The following is a 23,000-nucleotide window of genomic DNA, read 5'->3' on the forward strand; positions in this document are numbered from 1 at the left end:
TCTAATTTTTATGAAGATCATCTTCCCTACAATTTAAATTCTTTTGAAGATAGCAGAGCTATGAAGGAGAAGTATTATTCCCTGTTTTCTGTGATTTAGGCAATCTTCATTCACYAGTTGCAGCTTTCTTATAGTTACTATTTTCACTGAGAAAGCCTCCAATTTCTTACAGACCTTCTGATACCCCATGGTACTTTGCAGCTTTTTAAAGGTTGAGACTATCAGATCTACACATCTAAATGTTATTAAAGTTGATCTGTAGAGTTAAGACCACTTAAGAGACTATTTTCAATATTGAAATAAATGCATGACTTCACTAGATAGAAGCCACATTCCTTCAATGTGCTAWGGTTATGTTAACTTAGGATTTGTAAGCCAAACTAATTAAAAATACAAGCCAAAACTGATTAGAAAAAACTTAGGATTCCCAGATACCCTGTCCATTTTGCATCAAGCTCTGTGCACATGTTGTCCAGCGAGAAACTCRAGCAAATTTGTCTCATTCTGGCCTAGTAAGCGAGTAGCTGAATGTCAGTAGTTCGAGATCTCTTACAAAATAAAAGCTTGATTACAGAACAGAACTTYACCTTTTCTTCTTTATTGCCCTGGAGAGCTCCTGTTATAGCTATTCTCAACACCCTCTGGATTTGTAAAATGAGCTGTTTTGGTGGGTTTTCACCTGATGTCAAATTGGCATGTGTCTAAAGCACATGCTATAATAACCTTTGCACTATTTGAGAACTTGCCTTTGTCCTCTTCAGGATACTCTCTTTTTCTCTTTATGCTTTGAAAACACAGAACTGAGCCCTGGATTTGTACTGTAAGTCCTTCAAGCTGTGTACTTGGGTAGGTAGGAGGACAAATGATTTTTTTCTTTCTTTTTTTTTAATGCTTCTCTTCTCACTCAAACAGGACAGAACCTCCTTTCTCYGTGGGCGGTTACTGTTGCAGGGTAGTTGCAGGGTAGGAAACCCTGTCTCTCACAGATTTCTTGTGGGTTTATTAAACCATCYGTGCCAGCAAAGATTTATGTCTGACTCCAAGCAAATTGCTTACTTTGTGRAGAGAGCTAAAGATATTTAACCAAAACGTATCCCTAGTGGAAGAGTACTAGCAGACACTCTTTACAGTCCCAGTCCTCCTTTTCCTATAACAAATTACTCTGGGGTCCAGTGGGAGCTTTGTCCAAGGACTACATAATATGTTTCTTAAAGAAAATTAGGTCATCAGTGTTATTCTGCTTTTCTGGTTGTACAGACTGTGATAATGACTAATATGGTATTTAAACAAACAGAATCAAAGTTATTCTTCTATGATATATAGCCTTCACTTATGTCACCTCGTAGTGAGAGCTGTGTAAACTCCTTAGAGATGGACTTGCTCATTAATGCCTACCCAGAATTCTCCCTGTTTTGATAACATCCCTCTACTTTTTACTAGTATTTTTTCCCTTCCAAAATCGCATTTCTGTCTGCTTTCATAAAACCTTCCACATTGTTCTCCTGATAGACCATCTTCTGGGATGACTGTCTAATCACCAAAGTACTGACAATGTGAAGTAGGTTACTTGTCCTATGGGAAAATCCTACAGTCTGCATTGCAATAACCTCCTCCAAGACATGAAATCAGATATTCTGATCTTTTTCCTTGGACTAAAATGACTTTGCGCCTATGAGAAATTGTTGGAGRGGGAGGAAAATGTCATACTGTAGGAGCCTACAGTACTGCTGCCCAGTTGCCTGCCTGAGAAAGGGGAGATTCAATCAAAAGATTGATTGAAAAGGTGATCATAGTCTGCATTGTCTCCCTTCCATACTTAAAACACAATGAAATATTATGAAGTATCATTTTTATGTGAGTATATGAATACTGATTTCCTGTATCAATGGACCAATACTAGAGGGAAGATGAACCATTCAACTTCTAGGTGAATGATCTATAGGGAATCAGAGTGTAATTATTGGTAGTGTTTTGTTCCTTTGCATGTTCWTTTTGTCCCTTGCTTAGGTCTGAAATAAAGTGATTCTTTACCATTGTCAGACACTTTGTGAAGTCAGTAGCTGTTACTTCCTATGGAGAAAATAAGAGAGAGAAAAACCTGATTTGCAAAGGAAGAAAGCTTTGCTTTGCATTTCTTGCACATAGTGTACAAAGAAGTAAGTTTTTTTTTCCTGGAAACACAATTGTTTTTAATGGTTTATGATTTATATTACAGATTAAATTATCTTTTGTGATTACAGYTAATTGTTAAGCATCTGAACTCAGAGAGTCGTAGGTGTAAAACAGTTAACTGAGAAAAGGTTTTACTTAATCTTTTTAAAATATTTTTCATTTTTGCCAATAACAATTTTGTTCATGCCAAATAGATGCTCAGAGAAAAGTTGGAGACCTAATTTTGTACAAGATTAGCTACTTTAAACTCCCAGTAAGGGAATAAGAACGTGCAAAACAAAACCTCCAGTATGATTTGCAGCAAAATTACTTAATTTCAGATTTGGTATTTCAGATGTTTTTAAGGTAAACAAATACACTGGCAACCATCCCTCAGTCTCCGTTTTTCTGTAATGAAAAATGACATAAAGTTCCCTCTCTTTAAGGTCCCTCCCTGTTCTGCAAGATRTTCCATATAAAGTTTTATGACAATCTACAGCAATTTGCTGAATCAGAAGACAATGCACTTTTGGAGACCTGCAGTCAAATATCAACACTAGCAGGTGCCTACGTGCTTTTAATTAAATCATGTTGATTTTTTTTTTCCAAAAACATCTGGGAGGTGAGAACTGCTCATAATTCTTTGCTCCTAACTCTCTGCTAGCTTGGACAGTCGTACTCCTCTTGCTTGCTCTTCCAGCCTTGTGCTTTTGCAGCATAGTACCCCGGGTTCAATAGACTCACTGGTATCCCACTTTCTGAAAACTCATGGGTAAGAAATGGTGATGCAAGGTAGGAAACATGAGCTTGGATTTCCTCAGCTGAGGAAAAAATTAAACCCTGGTCTTTTCTTTTGTAGGCAAATGATCTATTAGGATACACTTTCAAAGGCTAGCAGCAGCAGCTTGCCAGCAGATGTRTTTGGAAGAGTGCTCTCTTCAGTTCTTTCTAAGAGCTGTTTCTGGACTGTGGATGCTAACTGCACGAAGACCTTCATTTGTAGCCCCAGTTCACACACTGCCTCTCCAGAGAGGACAGCATTCCCGTTACACTCGCTTGGATTGCATAACCCTTGAGCCAGCTCTAAGCAGCTCCCTGCTCAGTAGCAGCTTTTTGGATAGTCTTTATATGGGGCATATTTCTCCCTATGCACGCTATAAAAAACCAAGGACTTTATAATCTAGCTTTGAATTTCATTCTAGCATCTAAAAGTTAGGCAATGCCACCACTGTTGGAAATATAAACATTACCGTCTTGCTGAAGGCAAAATAGAAAAGGAGGAACAGTCAGAATTATAATTCAGGGGAATTTGCCCTTCAGATGATTTTTTAGGTATTTCTGTTGAGTTATTGTGCTTTTCCTCTTTTTCCTTAGGTCTCTCTCCCCAAAATGCAGTTCTGTAGTATTTGAATTAAGGGAAACTTGCATATGGCTTCCGTCTACCCATACTGAGCAAAAGAAAACAATGCATAATTAGTGCCCTAAAGAGTTTGGATTATATAATGAAAAGTTATTAATTTTGAACTTAGCTTGTTACTAATCAAGAAATACGGCCTAACTGCACAGCATGAGTTGTACAATTTAAATTTTTCTTTAATTAGATACAGTTTGCACACCGAAAATTACAGAACATAAGGTGTCAAATACTGTTATCTTGAGATTCTTTCCCATTAGCAACTATTTGTTCAAGTTTAAACTTTACAGCTTTATTTAAAAAAATAGTAATTTTTAGGAACCCTGTCCTTTAACATGTAGTCACGGCAAATTGCAATCCTGATGGAATTCAGTGTTTTTCATTTGTTGGCCCTTGCAGCTGTGCATTAGTAAAATAAATAAATTAAATAAACAATAACATCTGTTCCAGTCGCTAGAGGCTTATTGCTGGAGTTATCTGCATGTGCTGGGAGGAGAAGTTCTAGTAGAGGAGCTCCGCTTTCCGCAGAAGAAATTAGTGGAATCACCAGGAATAAATGCATAGACTTGAATGACCTGTGGGAAATATCTCACCTGCCAAATGATGACGTTAACTAGTATTAAAATCCGAAGTTCTTTAGCATCTGTTCTGCATTATTCATAAGAGGAAGAATCCCATCATATTTAAAGCACTAACATGGTATCAGTCTGTATCTTACTAAAAAGAACATCTGTGATRTAGCTGAGAACCTAAGCTTGTAGGTTTCTCCTTTTATTTAGTTATTCCTGGGTCCAGTGTACCTTACTCTATCCATAGATACATGAATAGTATAGATGGGAGTATACACGCATATGAAAGTACACACACATATCTATCTATGTGTGTATGTGAGTGGGACTGGATAGTATACATACGACTTTAATGTTGTAGTGAAGGTAGAAGGCATCTCCCTGTCTTGTTTTTGATAAACCTACCAATAAGCATATCTGATACCTGTGATGAGCATGAAATAAGAGTAGGTGATCCAGTAATCCCTCTGGATTTAAACTCTATGAATCTCTCCATTAACAAACCTGAGAGAGCAGTCACAAACTAAGTATTCCTATTTTGGCAAAATTCCTGTTCAAGTTAATGAAGTTAATTCTGTTACATTTTTTTTAAATGCAAAATAAATTCTTAGTCAGACAAACTTCATATGTAACTTGCCAGTACATTTCCATGAAAATCAGTTGGGGATGTAGTAGAAAACTGTAGGGGAAAAATGGCATCATGAAGCAGAAAGTTTTGGTTCCTTTATTGGAATCCAGATACTCAAAGGGAAGTTGCTTATCGGGGTTGCAGCCACAGGCAGAAATACATGCTAATAAAGAAGTATTAAAATTGGAAGTGACAAGAATTTTATAGACTACTTCTGAAGATAATTGTCCTGATAAAATGCTATAGCATGGTTGTTTTTATTGTTAAAATCAAAATTTTGTAGAACTATTTCTGTACTGAGAAGAGTCCTATGCATTTAAGAAATGAACTTTATGTTAGTTTTTTTTGTTTGTAGATGGAACCTGAAATTTCAAAGGGGGCTTTCTATGACAGAAATCAATTACTTTCGGGAAGGTAACTAGTTCCCCACTTTCTTACAGTTCTCGTGCACACACACCTTTGTGTCTAACCTTACCAAGGGGAGACTTGTAGAAACATAGACTCATTCGGGTTGGAAGGGGTCTCTGGAGGTCACTTAGGCCAACCCCCTGCTGTGAGCAGGACAAAACAAATCAGGTTGCTTAGGGCTTTGTCTAGGCAAGCTTCAGGTATCTCCAAGGATRGAGATTCTACAGTCCCCCTGCCCTCACAGTTACAAAGTTTTTCCTGGTATCTAGTATAATTTTCCAGTGTTCTAAYTTGTATCTGTTGCCTCTTGTCCTACCAATCACCATGCACCTTCAAGAAGAGATGAGGGCACAGTGCTGGCTCATGTTCGACCTATTGTCCAGCAGGACCTTGAGGACCTTTTCCACAGAGCAGCTTTCTATGCAGTTGGCTTCCAGCCCTCATGGTTACAGGGCATTATTCTATCCCAGATGCAGGACTTCACATTTGCCCTTGTTAAACTTCAGGAGGTTTCTGTCAACCCAGTTCTCCAGGATGTTGAGGTCCCTCTGAACAGCAGTTGTGCCCTTCAGCATATTGGCCATGCCCCCAAATTTGGTATTGCCCACAAACTTGCTGCGTGTGCACTCAGTTCCATCATCCAGGCCTTTATTAAAGGTGTAAACAATATTGGCCCTAGTATCAGTCAGTGAAAGAGTTGCTAATAATTGGTAGCTAGATGGATTTTTACACTCATCTCAACTTTCTGGGCCCAACAGTTTGGGCAATTGCAATGCAGCTGTCAGGGAACATGATGCCCATTTCCTTATTTGTAGTCAGTAGAGTCTGTGGCATCATTATTATTCTAATGACAAAAGCACTAGAGGGCAGTTAATGAAGTGATCTGATTGCGAGTTTAAAGCAAAGAGCAAGAAAAAGGTAGTGGTAATATGACGGACAGTTGGAGGTTCCCACTTTCTTGTTCTTTGGAAACATTAGTTTGCTGTAAGCAGCAGGTACGGAAGAGAAAGGAGCAGAATATGGACTACCAAGAGCAATTGTTGCAGCTCTGGGAAGAATTATATTTACCAGCTCTCTACTAAGTATTGATGGTCAGCCAAGTAAGTCAGATGGATATGTGGGGAGCAAAGGGATGTTTGGTAATTGGAAGGAACACCAGGGTGTGAGCAAAGGCTTCTTCAAGTTTGTGTGAGGGTGATTTTCTATTTTCAAACTATATCTTAGTCTGATATGTAATTTAACCATCAGAATTTTCAGGCTTGTGAAGCGAAAGTTATTCACATGAAAGGGTAGTGCAGCCTATATTTGATTACTAGTTGGTTGGCATTTACCTCTCCACTTTTTTGTGCACAATTTTGTCTTACACATAGAACATCAGTAATATGTGGACATCATAGGTGCAGTAGTCAGGAATTGGAAAATGAAGGTATTTATAATAACTAAATTTGGTAATTGCAGTTCTTTGAAGTAAAACTGTACATGGTTCATATCAAATAATTATGCTTTTAAGCCCAATGAGGTGTATAATTTAGAAGTAAGGGAACTAGCTTCTTAAAAAGTTGCACTGCCTAATACCTCTTTCATATTGATTTTATGCTAGTAAAACTCTACCACCTTTAATGGATTAACTCTGATTTTCATTTACATAAATGCAAAGAAAGTTCAGCCTCAGTGAGATTTTACCTACTGTTTCCAGTGTGCTTGAATCTGCTAAACTGAATTAATTCCACATTAAAAAAGAGTTTAACATAGAGCAATCTAATTGTTCTTATTTCATACACAAATCTCTAAGGCCAACACAACAGAACAGACAATTATATACTGTTGTCTAGATTTGCAAAGAAACATTCAGAGGCCATTAGAGCTGTATTTTTATCAATGAAAAATCTGTGAAACCACTTAACTAAAAATTAGCTTGTATTAATGTAATCCTGTGCACTGTATTCCACAGATGATGGAAGTACTAACTGCCTGTATCAAAGGAAAGAAAAAGTGTTTGATTTTTAAGACGTAAATCATGTCCTTCATTTCTTACTCTTTGATCAGTTTTGCTTACACTGGCACATAATCTTGACCCTCTTTGCTGTCTAATACTCATTAATTTTCAAATATTAAATTCTTTCTTCTCCCTTGGCTCCCTATTTAGCTTTCATCAAGAACAGAGTGTTTGGTTTTTCTTTTTTTTCTCGAGGGAATAGTCATGCCTCATTCATTTTTCTCTCTGGTGTTTAGAAACTCCATTGCAATGTTAAACCATTAGAAAACACCCATATCTTGGAACATCAAGTCCATCTGTTTTTGTTACTATGCTGCCGCTCTATGGCCATATGCATAAACTACAGTTTTAGTTCCACTAAAATAAACTATATTGAAGGAGTTACTGTGAATGTGTGGTAGAACATCTAGGARAAGGCTTCTTATCTTGATGTTGCAAGACTATTATTAAATTAGAGATTTAAAAGTAAAATATTACCATTCTACCTGTGGGCACTTATCAGCCTGATATCTTTACCTTGCAGGCTATCTTTTTGATCATTAATACCATATGTACTGTAGTACCCTGAAGTGTAATCTAATACTGTGATTTTTGCCTTGGATGTCGAGAGTGTCTTCAGATAATGYTGCAAAAGAATGATTGCAATATACCCAATCTAGGAAATACAGTAGATACTTAGACTGAAACATGCCTAGTGTTCTTCATATGTATGAAGTTTGGGTGGTTTTACATCTGTGCAGTAACTAGGTCCATGTAAGTGAATCAAGTGTGTATTAAATGCGTATATGTACCATACTCAATGGTTTGAAAATGGGCAAAAAGATTCCATCTGAATTTTTATTAAGAAGTTTTTCACTTACCCAAGGTTAAAATACTGTGATTTCAAGCATCAGAAGGAACGTAAGCTTTAATTGCTAATCCTGTATTCCACTCCTTTGGTTAGTTTGATTACACATCGTATTATACTGAGACTTGAGTGGGCATTCTGTCTTACCAAGATCTAGAAAGAATGGGCACTTACCTGGTGCACAACAATAGCATTTGAAAGCAACCTGAAATACTGATGTCCGAAGCAAAGGAACTTCATTCAGATATAAAAAAAAAAGAGGTCTTATTGACCACAACTGCCCAAAATTCATTCTCTTCAGGTCTCTATGGGAAACAATTAAATAGCATAAAATCAAATTTTATTGTCATTGTGTTCTTGAAAACAAGTTCAAACATTTTATATTAACATTATGACAAGGAACAGAACTTCTCAGAATAATACTTGGATGTTCAGCTGTAAGGCATCTTCTAAATAGAGCCTGCCATTAAAAGAGTTAATTAATTCTGCCAATCAGCCAACAGTGCTTATGCCCTAATAAACCAAACTGTGATGTATATTAGGAGGCTCTGAGTACCCCAGTGTTATCTCCACATTTAGGAACATTAGTAGTAAAATTTACTGTGAACAGGAGGCTGGGGGGAAAAAAGGAATTAATTTAGTAATATAATGCAAGAGCTCAGAAAGAAATCAGACAGAAAAGAGCTAGGGTATGGGAACTAAACCAGTGTAAAAGGAGATCAAAAATGACATCATTTTCCGAAGTATTTCTACAGCAATCAGTGGAAATGAGCAACCTAAGAGGTGTGGCTTATAACCAACCATACGCTGTGGTTGAACGTGATAAAATTGAAATACAATAAAAGCATTTTTAAAGAACAAGAATGCTGACCAAATAGCTAGAGACTGGAATGCAAGAGGGAGCGAGGCTGCCTGAAGCATGATGCAGGCAGCACAGGAGCCTCCTCTGTAGTTCATGTTACAGCAGAAGCACCAAGGTCCCTGGAGCACCAGTCAGCGCTTCGTACAAACCTAGCGAGTGCTGCAGTGCCGCAGTATTTGACACTTAACACAGGCACGTGAAACGCTCGGTCTACCAGCRAGGTTAAAGGGGGAGAGTTAAAGCAATAGTCAGTGACAAAAATATCACCAGATTTTTCTGTTTGAGGGCACCATGTCGGGTACATACACGAGAAAGCTATGTATGCAGAGAGAGCAAATGTCTAGGTGAGCTGCAGTTTGCAAGAATTAGTTCACTTGTTGATTGATTTAAGATGGCATACTGAACTCCAAACCAAGTAAGTTCTTATAACAGGCCAATGCACAGTTTTTGAGCTGGTATAATAAACTGAGTAATTTCCTTAATAAGGAGATATTAAAAATGTCCTTCTTGTACTCCATGTGTTACATTTTCATTTCCTGAATTTTTTGTATAACTTTGTCAGCATTCACTGTCATTTTTCTCTATTTTCTTCTACATTCTTCTTAAAGGGTTAGAAATCTTAGTGCACTGTGTTTCAGATATGGCTGCAGCAGGACTGTATAGAGTATAGTTTATGCTGCTGAATTCCAGGTACGATCCATGGCCATTCCAAAGTGTCACACCGTTTCTTTGTTTTTGCAATGGCATCATACTGTGGGCCTGAATTCAGTTACATGATTTCCACCTGTAGGTCTAGCTCTGCTTCTGAGACAGTAGCTCTCCAAAACTGATGTGTTTGATTAAAACACAGTAACGTGCCCTCAGGGTATCACTTTAGGAATCTAAAAATGTGTCTCAATACTATTGGGCGATGCTAATCCTGAGAAAGGGASCTTTTCTTCCTTGTGAGTCTAAGTTGTTTACAAGAGGGAAAAGGCTCACAAAAGCAATTCAATCTCAGTGTCAAGACATGGTTATATATATACACATATATATTTATATATGTATATATATATGACTACYTTTAGCTTTCCTGTTCTGTTTACTAGAAATTAGTCATGCAAAGAGATTCTGAATTTTATTGTAGAGCCCAGGTAATCTAAAAATAACCAGAATCCTGCTGTGCCAAAATAGGAAGTGCATAGAGGATCCAAATACAATTTTGCTGCTTTTTTGTCCTTTGCCACTGAAGACATTGGACAGAGTAAACCTACAACGTTAGAGCTCCAGGGATGTATTGTTAATTACCTGGTTCTGCAATTTCTTTATTTCTGTATTTCAGTGCCCATATGTCATGTATTTCTTTTCTCTTGTCTTCTGTTTTTGTGTTGTCCTGTGTTGTTCCTTTGTTTTGTATTGTTTTTTCATCATGGTAGGAACAGTGCCCAACACAAAAGAGCCCAGTGTGAGCTGGAGGCTCTTTGTGCCAGTGTAATCACACTGATAAATTATTTAGCCCATATACTCTACTCCACCTTTATGAGCCTTCATTAGATGTAGCTACTCACAGCTCTTCCTCCTCAGTAATATCCAAGTTTAGTAGGGAGAAGAAGATTGGAAGGAGCAAGGCTCCCATTACCACCCTTGCAAGGCTATGCAGGTTACGGTCAGATCCAATTCAGAACAAGAAATCATGAGATAAAGTAGTTAATATTCCCTTCAACTATCCTGTGCTCTACGCTCTCTCACCCCAGATAGAGTTTTGCGATGAAATAGTCTCCTGTCTTGATTTTCCGGCTTTGTTTAATTAGCTGTACTGTTTGTTCTATTTCTTTTTTATGTTGTGCCTATTAAGCTACCATTTCGTTTCCTGTTGGCTTGACTGCAAAAGACTTATGCCTGAATATTCATGGAATCTAGTAGAGCCTTCAGGCAGCCATGAATCTATAATACAACAGTATTTATAATACTTATTAATAATAGACTTTTTGTGGACACTATACACACACAGTAGTAGTAAATTTATTGAAATGTAAAAAGAAAAAAATGTTCGATACAATGCAACACTCCAGGMACACGCTTTGGTATAGCTCTCAATTGCACACAAACATAGAGTTATACTGCCTGTCATAAAAAGAATTGAATGTGATAAATTCCATGAGCAGTATATTAAATCTAAGGCTCGAAAAGCTGGCCACTTTCACAGTACTAGCTCCAGGAAGCTGGCTTGATTTCCCTTTGGTCTTATATTTAATGAAGTGCCATAAAATTATGTGGGTGTTCTTTTCTTTCACTTTGAAACACTGATTTTGGAAACTTTACTCTAGAACATGGTTAATGCTGTTCACCTCCTAACGGATAAATATTCAGATCTCAGAATTTCCCACAGTTGGCAGTTATGTGCAGCATTGTCATTTGTTAGAAGAGAGGCCAAGGACTGAAATGGAATGGCATTATTGTTCCATAAATACAATTTCATCAAGTCAGTCTACAAGGTCTGGAAAATTCATGGCTCTTCCAATAGATTGCTTCAACTAGATATGTTTTCTGCATAATGTGAGGACTTACATGCCTGATCCAAAACCAGCTGAAGTTGGCAGAAAGTCTCCACTGTTTTGATTGTAATTCTTTGGAATATGTGTCCTTGTCTACTGATATGGATTAAAATAGGTATAATACCTCTGCCAAACTCCTATTCCATCCTCACTGCCAAATTAAAACACAGGGAAAGTGTTCATGTTTTTGCTGTTTTTTAAATTGGGGAAACCCAATCTTGATGTAGAAAGGAGCCTGCCAAATTAAGTGAAGAATGCAGCAGCCAAATGACTACAAGAGAATTCTTATATTGYGCTTTTAGAAGCAGGAGGACTGATTTCACAGCCCTAGGGGAGGATAGGCAAGACTAGCTTTAAACCATCTTTGTAGACTTCTGATTCTGGGCTGCTCTGATGTCTGAACTGGCCCCCATCGTAACAACAGTCTCTGCCAGATTGGRTGCTGAAGTTCTGGCTCTGACAGCTTCCATCTGCCCTGTTTTGCGAGAGGCCCTTGAAGAAACAGCTTTTATACTGTCTTTACACAGCCTCCGGCAAGGACTCCACCAGTTGCAGAACGCTCCAACTGTTTTAACTGGCATAAAGTGGCTAGAGCACATGTGATGATATTTGTTGTGCACAAGAATTACTTCACGTTTGTTGAGATGTCTTCAGTATTTTTTATGAGATCTGCTTACCAGGAAGCAGTGTGCTGGTCCAGCTCTATCATCACGTTCCAGTTCATCAGTGAATTTGCACCAGGAGAAACCAGGAGAAAGCAGAAGACGGGACATCTGAGACCTGGTGAGACCTAAGCAAAACTTGCTCGTGATCAGAGCCTGGATCAGAGTGGACCACATGAGATCATCATAAATGCACAATAATATCTATTATACAAAGAATAAATACATAAGCATAAATTTTTAAGAGAAGAGAGGAAAATGAAGAATTCATCAAATATATAGTTGGAATACGTCGCAAAAAAACTAATTACATGAAAAATGACAGCATGAATTAAGAACTGTGTTATCAGCTGTAAGGCCAGAATTTCTTTGAAATAAACAATAACAAAAATCTCTCTATTATTKTTATTCCCTGGGTTAAGGTGTTAATGATGTGGGATTGTTTGGGGCCTTTCAGAGCCATAAAGARGCTAAAAAGAAAAAAAAAATGATACCTCTGGTAGTCTAAGAATCTCCTGCATGAAATATGGTTTCAAGTAGCATGTATATATTAGCCAGGCTGACTGAAGACAGAGGTACTATGAGAGCTGAATGGCCTTTTAGTGAATATTTTCTGTACAAAAAAAAAAAAACCCTGAGAGACAGACTCTGGAAACAAAACATTGGACAAATCAGAGATTAAACCTAATGGACAGAGTTTGTAAAAAAATTTACTTAGTTCAGTAGAATCTGTTCACTTCTCTTATTCAGGAACACCATGAACTTCTGGCTCTCCAATTTCTTCTTGAGTCGCTGTTTGTATTCTGGTAACACTTCTCACAGAAAAAGATTACTTCTTGGAAGGTTCAGCTATGCATGTTGTTAAAAGTGATCCTGACAAGGATGAATGGTAATAAAATTGCCCATCCTGTGAACATGATTCAGATCATACTGCACAAATTRTATTTCAATATTGGATAGCTGGATGGGGGATAAACACAAGAAGTACAGGGTTATACATGCACATGATTTGTCATTCCTCTCGTGACACTACTCACTCCACATGTCTGTTCTTTATTTATAGGCAAGCAGCATGCTGACATTTCAATATTCCATCAGCTCAACAGTTCAGAGTAGAGTCACAGCAAGAAAAGCAACATGTGTAACCATGCATAACCTGAGAATTGTTTCACTGGATTTCCCAGGATTTTAATTTTAAATTGGAAGGTAAGCCATAGGRTTAATTTTACAGGAGTTTTGCAAAAGGGAGGTCAAATTTTACAATAAAATAAATAAATAAAAAAAAAAGATGTGTAATGAATAGATTGGAAAATGATATATTAAATCTYTCTTTACATTTTGGTAGGAGACAATGGATACTCTTCTGTCATGCAACAGTATGTTTTACTTCGTCTAGTTCTGGACTTCCCTTATACTAGAGTCAGAAATCAATCTTAGCATATTCCTGTAGGAAATAGGAATGATCATGCATGTATAAACACACTTGTGTTATACACAAGTTATAATTAGAAGGAAGAAAAAAGTGTGTAAGTTGAATTYATGCTTCAGTTCAGTAACGTGCCAGGGTATTGTGGTCTTGGACACATTAGAAATATCTTAACAGTGATGACTTTCCATTGCTCATGCTTCCTATTAATCTAATTTTCATCAAACGTGAATGAATTGTGAATGTTTATAATTGTCCCCTGAAAGTTTTGCACTAGTAACTGTACAGAACGAAGAGGCAACTTATGCCAGGAGAAGACTAAAACTGTTGAACTATTTAGGAGTAAGATGGAGATTAAATCTTGCTAATAYAAGATATGCTATTTTAAGTTACCAAGGACCATTGCACTGAGGCAAAAATTCATGTCCTGGGGAGAAAAAGAAGTATTTTTCAAGTTTTGCCTCACTATAATAATTTTTAAGATCTCTAGGGAAAAATCAGGTCTGTAAAATTTCAAAAGTATTGAACCATTACCAAAAAATAATCAAAATAGAAACATTCAAGCAATGTCATTTTTGTCAATTGTTAACACACCAGGTGTGATGCCAGTCCAGGTGTAATGACTGTCTAGTTCTAAACAGTTATGTTTTTATTCAACAGCATATTCTTCATCAAGAAATGAAAATAAAAGTCCTAGTAGACTCAGAAATCTCTGGTTCAGCCAGCATTATGTCAATATTAGTGGGCTTTAGTTGCTAACAATTTGCAAGCTGGAGAATTAATAACTAGACTTAAGTTGCCACCATTCACTAATGAGGCAGGAACGTGACCTGCACACCTAACCAGCCATAAATAAAAAAGAAAAAGCTGAAGGCTCATTTACCGCAACTGTCAAACTAATGCATTTTCTTTAGTGCTAATCCAGAGAACAGTGAGCTCTTGTGATGCAGCAGTTATCAACATTCAGCCAGTGTAAGCATCGGAGTAAAATGAGAGACAATTTATTCCAGAACATCTCCTCAGTATTTGTTTTCCTTTCGCTATAAACTTTTCTAATGTCTTGCCCTGGGACTGGTTGATAAACCCGTATTAATCCCCTCGGAAAGTTATAGCTGTCATAATTGTGTGAGGGGGAACCAAGGTTTTATCTGCATATTTTACATTCTCCTCTCGCAAATTTTTGCATTCTTTTCTCACTCTTAAATCATTGTTTTGCCAGTAATAATTGTGTGTGCCACAGCTGTCAACAGCAGGAAGTCCCATATGTTGTGGCACAGATGAAATAGCAGACAAAAGAACGACTCGAACTCACCTCCTGTATATGCACAACTCCAGTCTGAGCAAAAGGAGGTTTACTGTAGATTTCACAGTGAATTCTAGATCAAACATTGTCTTTTAATTATGTCTTCAATTAAATCAGAACATCTGACTCCCTTTCCTCAACTGCAAAGAAGTCTGAAATTGTAGTCCAGCTACGAATTTGGGGCRTGAGCACATCTTCAGATTTGTAAATGCTGCTGTGTTGCAACTGTGCAATCTGCTCATCCACAGATGAAAATCTCTTGAGTTTCACAGAGTATGTAACCCAGACTATTTGGCTTGGACACAAAGGCTATAAGCAAAAGCCTAGGTGAGGCTTTTAGTGTGAATATAACTGCTTATCTTGCAGTTAGGATATAAGCTAAGGTATTAAACACAAATGGTTTCTTCCAGTGCCTTTCCTCCATTCCTCTCATAGGCAGATGTTTTTTTTCTAATATTCCTTGATGAAGAACCATACAATGGTTCACCTCACTGKAGGACATGCTACCTGAAGTTGTAGTAACATATCCTGGTGAAGATGCAGTCATTCATGAATCACAGCTGAGCTAGACTGGTCTGGAGTCTCGGGCTTGTTGTTGATCACCCAGTTGACTCTAGGAGATGCAACACAGAACTCACACCCTGGAGGAAGARGATACTATATATGAAGCCACTTGCATACTCCAGGTTCTGGGCTATTTTGTGGAATAAAGTTGTCACTGAGAGAGCTGCTTCAGGACTGAGAGGKTGTTCCAGGCTCTAACACAGCTTTGAACGCACAGGCTTTGTGAAGGCGTCCCAAGAACTGATGCTGACACTCTCTTCCTTATTTTCCAGACAATTGAGCTCTTATCGGTCTGGAATTGAATGCTGTAGAGCTCTTTTAAACTGCTTCTGCTTTTTAGACAGTACTGGGAGAAGGGGAGTTCACATTACATGTAAATGATGTATTTTCTGTGAAACAGACCCTGAACTGGTGAAGTTAATTTGTGATGAACAGTTAGGAGATTTTGCTCATYAAGACAATTTAATTAGCCAATGAGAACATCAAGAAAGAGCACAGACAGCACAGCTAAATGTGTCTAGAATCACTTTTGCTGTGCCAGTTCCTGGATGCCCCTTCATTTTCTTGGAGCTACAAGAAACTCATGTAAACTAGAGCAAGGCCCTTCATCTGAGGAGAGGAGGAGTATCCTGTATCTCCTACCAAGGTGTAAAAACTAGACTAGACCCAGGTTTATCTCTGCTCTTCATGCTTTCCACAATCCAAAAGCTTTCTGTTTTGCAGCCCCTTGAGGAGTATGGCATTTCCTTTGAGCTAATGAAGATGAAAAAAGTAGGCCAAAAGCTGTCATGTGAACATGCCCTGAGAGCTGGCTGGTTGGGCAGCAGCTGTCTTCTCCTCTGTCCTATCCATTCTCCTTGCCCTTTTTTTGGGGGGGTGGGGGGGGGTGCTGGGGAGAACAAGAGAGAGCAAAAGATACTTACGTTGAAAATCCTCAGAGCTGGACACACAAGGACTGATGGAAAGGCTGTAGTGGCAACTGAAGTGCCACTAGACATGTTAGTTAGAAAGACAAAAACTGAAGGGTGTAAGGAGCCTTTGCCAGAATCTAGGCTATAAAATTTGGGCTGAATGAACCATTTCTCTTGGAGGAAGGAGTTCTTTTTTTTTTTTTTTTTTTTTTTTTCCTGGGGAAAAGAGTAAACAGTATGAGTACCTGCAGTCCAAGAAAGGCGGAGGTTTGGGGCAGGCTAGAAGAGTTATGATATGTATATATTGCAGAAGAGTAGGAGAGACTATGGTGTCATGCAGTGTGACAGAAAAGAAGATGGAAGTCTTAAAAGGTTGAAAAGCATCCTTAGGGAAAATATGAGTTGCTTCAGTTTTCATCTATCTGTTGTGCACAGCTCTGGCTCAACAACTGCTTAGAGCAGAGCTTTCCTGCAAGATATGATTTTTTTTGCAAGAAGCTGCCCATGGAACACGGGATTTTACCAATAGTATCTTGTAAAAATCCTGCTRACCTTCCTCAGTCCAGACCTCCTTGGCAGCTCCAGACATTTTGGCAGACATTTGGCTTCCACTTATGTAGCTAAAAAAAGGAAATTCGGTTACTGTTGTGCCATTGTACTATAAAGTTTAACTTTGTAATATTTTAATCGCATCATTTTTTTTCTTTGGAATTAAACAGTCCTGCAATTATACTTGGTAAGTATGGAAAAGAATTCTGAATTCAGTGAATGTCAGTATGTGTGTACAAAGTAATAAGGATGCAAAAAAATCAGAGAGGGTCTCCATTGTTGGGCTATATTGCTAATAAAACTCAACATCAAAGGCTTTAGCAAGAGGTCTGTCATTGATGACAAAAGTACCAGRTTACCTAATTGTAGCAACATATGAATAACATAAAATTATTTCAGATAGTTGGATWAAAAAAAGTTATATGCAACTCTATTTTTCATCTCTCTAAATATACATACTACCTTGATTATTCCAGAGCTGTCAACTTAGAAACTACACTGATTTAAGTACATTCAACTGCAGTGCAGAACTCCTAAAGCCTAAAAAAATACTGTCTTGCAGCAAGAGTGAGAAATGCTTAAAACTCGTAGTTGATGGAAGCCTTTTTAAAGTCARTGTGAAGGCTCTGATGATGACGTTTGCCACCATCTATTCTTCTGCTGACATTTGGTGATTAGAGTAAAGGAGGTGGTATAAAACTGAAAAAGACAGGACCGATACTATCATCTAGGATTTTTTTCCCTCTTAACTGTTACTGGTCTATGCAAGTCCTTTGGTCTTGTCAGATTAATTGARAAATAAGTGTCTGAGAAACATCTTGCATCATGTTTGCCTGGCTGGCTTAAAGTGAGTGGGTGTCATCGAATATTTTGTCAAGGGTCCTAGCCAAGTACTCAATCAAAGCTATCAAACTGTTTCACTACTTATCAACTTTTATTAAAAACAAATTGTTTTAAGAAGCTGAATGATGCTGAATGTATGACGGAAAGATCTTGTCTGTAACAGATCAAAATAATCTTTTTAGAAGCTGGAAACCTGTAACACTCTATTTGTTATGGTCTGCTTTGAATTTTTGAAAAACTTTCACAYTAGAAAAATTTTTTTCCATGAGCATACGCACATCAATATAACTACATTATTACAAGTTCATTAATATTAAACTGCTCAGCACTAAACTCACAAATAAGTAATTATCATACAATTATTTAATTGTAGAATTCTCCTATTGCTGGATTTTAACATTCCCCTGTGAACGTTTCTGGTAAGTGTGAACTATGGCAGTGTTCAGCACAAGAAAAATACAACAGAGTACCTGACTGCTCACGGGTGGTACAGTGGAACAAAAAAAGGAGATTGCAAATTTTAAATTAAACTGTGAAGATTACCCACATGCATGTTATATAGGTATCCAGTGAAAGCACTTCGCCTGCATTGCATGCAGAAGAAAACCAACAAACAAAAAAAAAGCAAATCAAATATAAGCAATTTAAGAACTGTGGGAAGTGTACAAGCTTACTGCAAGAGACAAATTTATAATYGCCTGTTTCACTTTTTGAGAATTCTTTTGGACTCTGTTTGCTATCTTTTATAAGTTTTTCCTTGTCAGCTTTTTGCACTGAAGCGCAGACTGCAGCAGAAAAGCTRGACTCATCCTGGGGCTAGCATTGTCTCTTCCTAGGTATTGCACTCACATGTGTCCACTGCGATAACACTTACTCCATTGTAGTATTTGCAGCCCACTTTGCACAATATCAACTCTGTCCACTGATAACTTGGTGCTTATACAGTAAATATTAACACTTCGGGGCTCGCACAACCTATCAAGAACTTGGCCTTGACAGCTTCTCTTTCTAACCTCTGAACCAGCTCTTTTCCCGTCTGTATTTCCTCAGATATTTTTTCAACCTGTCTTCCTTTAATCGTGAAGGCAGTAGAAGCAGATATATTTATTGACCAGTGAGTGATAATTAATAACAGAGAAAAATAATATTAAGAGATCTTCATTATATTGCAGGACAGGACAGGAAAGGGCCCCTTTGTCCACCAAAGTCAGAAAGCAAGAAAAATAACCAAAATTATTAGACAAACTAATCTAAAAGCTGACAAATACAAAAGTCCTTCTCTGAAAAGGTTTTGCCCACATGGCAGCATTTTTTTTTTTCTTTTTTTTTTTTTTTTTTTTTTTTTTTTGCGAATTGCACTATACTGTTTGATCTTTTGAAATTACTGGATTTGTTCCTTAGATGCAGAAATCCTCCTTTTTTGAGGACAGTTTCAAAATGCCTAAGTTTTGACTAAAGATAATTTCCCGCTCTTTCAAGAGGAAAAGTCCTTATTCAAGGAGATCAATAACCTTCTAACTTAATCATCTTCATTTATCACAAAACCATCTACTTTTAGACTCTCATCATGCAGGTGTGATGAGAGCCACAAGCCATTACAACAGTGCCAGGGAAGCCACATTTAGCTGGAGACATTTCAAGAAGCCTGCAGGTTTGTGATATGTCATTTCCCAGCCACACTAAAGTCCACTGGACCTGAAGACAAATGGAGATCACATTGTCAGATCTTGGCCCTCTGCAATGTCAGTTTGCTATACTGGCCACACTTGCTACGTCAGTCAATCTATTGAACAAGATCCTTGTTATTTTTACTCGGAATAAAAATAATGTTGTTGTGTCCAAAGGCTCCCTTTTCCCTTTTGAAAGCACTCTTTTTCATCCCTCACATTTTTTAAAAATCCTTTGCATTCTTTTGTGGTCTGGGAGTCCTGTATCCTGGCCAAGCACTRCTGCATTCATTCCAGGCTTCAGCTGCTTTGCAGAACCTGAATAGACATTGAGGTTACATGGGTGACTTTAATTAAGCAGTTCTTGAGAGCTGATATTTTTGTTTCCTTCTCCTTCTCTTATTATTTTCATTCCTTTTTGATAATTTCTCTGTGTTTTATTTGTTGAAAATGAAAGAGGAGTTTTGTTTCTTGACTTCCTAGAGAGAATTTCCTGCATGGCTTTAATTTCTGCTACATTTAAAAACTTGAGTCCATTCCCTTCCTTGCTTTTGTTTCCTTCCTCCACAGGATACCACAACGCAGATGAACCTTTTTTGGTCTGATCAGAGCCAAATTATTACAAATTACTTTGTCTCGCCTAGGCTRTTATTAAACCAGCCAGCAGTGGTGGCTGTTTCGATTATTTCAACAGCTGGTTTTGTTACTTGTCCAAAGACCCGAAAGCAGAGCACTCTCCCCCTAGAAACTGCCTACCCTTTTGATATGTGTCAGAGTATATTCTGAGACTACTATGGTGGATCTGCCATTGCTGCTCAGGAGCACTCCTTCAGAGAATGATTTGTCTCCTGCAGACTTGTTAACGCATACCTTCCACCTAGACACCTCCGTTATTTATGCACCTACGTCAAGTATCACTCTGGCGTTGCAATCCTCGAGTTGTTGATCACCTTAAAATACCAACATAAATGAAAAGTGAGGCATGGCGCATAGTCACAGCATGGATGGATGCATCTGGACAAGCACTCACTAGAAAAAAAGTTACTTCTCAGAAATGGAGTTCTAGGTGTCCCCCCTCCACCCCTGCTCCCAGGAGTCTTTGCATGTCAGTAGGATCCTGCAGCTAAGAGAAGTGAAGAGTATGTGAATATATATACTATCCTGTACATTCCTTTACATTACCYTCCTTATGCTTGTTCTGTGTTCTTTTAAAGCCAAAAAAGGTCTCTAAGCTTGAATGCTGGTGGACATGTACACAGGCAGCATGGACATACATCTGGACAGTGTATCCTGAAGAACTCTAGCTGCTGGTGAGCAGCCTCCTTTAGGAGGCAATATGCATTACTGCATGTTTTTTGTAATAAATGTAAGGGCAAAGTAGTTTTTTRTCTCATCTTTCAGAAATACAATTCAGATATATCATGTGCTGCTGTCTTCCCTTTAAATTTTGCTTAATACTGGGGATTTTTACTTGTTCTTAGTAGTACTCATTTACAGTACATTGTTTTTGCCAACCAAATCTCATGTCCATGTAGAAATGGTATCATAGTTGATCTCTTCCTTCCTAGTCAAATCTGTCCTCTGTCAATTCCAGGCATCTCTTGAGAGGTGCCTCTAGTCCTAAATCTCAGTTCCTGTCCTGACAGCATTTTCCTGCTGCCTGACCTTGGTAAACTGCCAAGCTCTTGGCTCAGATTCATCACGTTATATAATTTAGGTATTGTGCTTTCATTTTTCAAGCAGGACTTTCCCCAGGTCTTTTTAATTGTGCTTCGGCCATATTAAAAATATGGAAGATTATTTTTAACATATTTGTTATCCATTTTCCCACACTGTCCATATTTATCTCACACGTAATTTCAGGCCCCCACCTGTTGCCATGCTTTGTCCGGAGCTTTGGTTCCAGAACCCCTACTCTGACACTGTTGCACAGCTTGCAAAACAGAGTTTTGATGAAGTCTTAGTGAATTAATCTTACTCTGTGAACTCACACCTCTTCATGATGGGCAACGTTAAATACCCCTGATGCTTATACTGTCTGGATTAGTTGGGATATTTGGGAATGTTTCCTTAATCAGAGCTAGAACTACTCTATTCAGCATGTTGTTTCTTAAGCCTAAGATTTTTCCAAATGTACTTTTCCTRTTTTATGTGTTTGAAAGTCTCTATGTTAATTTTGTCAGTAGCAACAAAAGCAAGTTTAATTCAGCTTTCTGGACTCTTCAGATTGGTATTACAGTCTATCTTATGTTTCTGGTTTTTCATACCTTGGTGATTTACCTGATCCCAAGCTTCCCTTCCCTCCCGCAGTAGTAGAAAAACATGTAGTATACAAAGGAAATACTCATGAAGAAGTGAAAATGGATGGTCCTGTCACTCTTTGTGCTTCCTGGAGTTTCGGACCTGAATGCAGGTGCTGGATTTGGGCTCCAGAGCAAATAACATGTACCTGCTGTTTGCTTTGCACTGGAGATTCTGTCTGGTCTCTAGCACACGCACATACCAGCGATTTCTCTCTGGTGTTTTTTGTTGTTCCTCATGTTCTCCTTGACGGGACTGATTTTTTGTGCTTTTTGTTGCAGGTGAGGCCTTGCWGCACAGCCTTACAGTATTTGTTGCAGCACTGTGCTGCTGAGGAATTACGGATCCAGTCCAGATCGACTATGCTGATCCGGCACCGAACCGGATCCTTTGTGAGGTGAGATCCTTCGACTAACATGCAATCGACCCACGCAGACATCCTCCAGAAACATAAGGCTTTTGCAAATACCTGTCTAGGTGTACTAGACTGACTTGTCTAGTACATTCCTACTGGGCGTGCAGTTTTAAGTCTAGCCTTATGTCCTTCTAAAATATAACTAAGATACTGCTTGAGCAGAAGACTTTTCAGGGAGAAAAATCCTCTGTCAGAAAACAATGATTGCAAAGTCAAGYGTTGAAGCACTAAAAAACTGCATAGACACTCATTTGTGTTCATGTATTATGGCAAATTTTTCAGTTTCATGATCACCTACTTTGTTGTTGTTGTTGTTCCAGCGTATCTGATTTATTCAGTGCAGAGAGTAGATGGTGCCTAGTGAGTCAACACAGTATTGCTCAACATTAAGATTACTCAGTACTTTTATCTTCCTGGTCTAATTTGTGGTCACATACTTTATTCACTGCACTTTATTCACCTGCTCTGACGCTTAAGTTAACTTCCTCATAACTTTTTTTTTTATGGTGCCTAACACGGAGTCAACCRTAAAAACATTTATGGTATGATTTTTTACAACGTCCACATTCTGTGAAGAAGCGGTATTACTTCAGGTCTGGATATGAGGAACTGAAGCCCAGAAAATTAAGGCTACAAATCCCCCCCCCCCTCCCCGGAGCCTGAGGTAAATGCCACCAGCTGCCTCGCATTGCTCCTGCCCTTGCGGCTCCCAACCGCATCCCAAATCCTAAAGCTGATTAAACCGCCCTAACGGGCCGGGCCGGGCCGGGCCGGGCCGGGCCGGGCCGGGCCTTCTCTGGGGCTCCCCGCCTAGCTCACGGCAACTGCGCTTTTCGGCCGTTTCAGGGCTGTTTTAGGGCAGCTGGAGCCGTAACCTCGGCCGCAAGCGTCCTGCGCCCCTCACCGGCCGCCCGGCCCGGGCCCGCCCCCCGCCGCCTCCTCCGCCCCCT

General features: G+C 38.6%; 1 long non-coding RNA gene across 1 annotated transcript; it reads left to right on the plus strand.

The window, feature by feature from the left end:
* The first annotated feature begins 13,139 nt into the window (after positions 1-13,139).
* On the plus strand, positions 13,140-22,244 carry LOC146591226 (uncharacterized). Its single transcript, XR_014896835.1, has 3 exons — positions 13,140-13,277; positions 20,549-20,644; positions 21,917-22,244. It is a non-coding gene; the product is annotated as an uncharacterized LOC146591226 (long non-coding RNA).
* Positions 22,245-23,000: the final 756 nt, after the last annotated feature.

Source organism: Rhea americana, unplaced genomic scaffold (assembly GCF_003343005.1).
Source record: "Rhea americana isolate MKP2758 unplaced genomic scaffold, rheAme1 scaffold_38, whole genome shotgun sequence".
NCBI classification, from domain to species: domain Eukaryota; kingdom Metazoa; phylum Chordata; class Aves; order Rheiformes; family Rheidae; genus Rhea; species Rhea americana.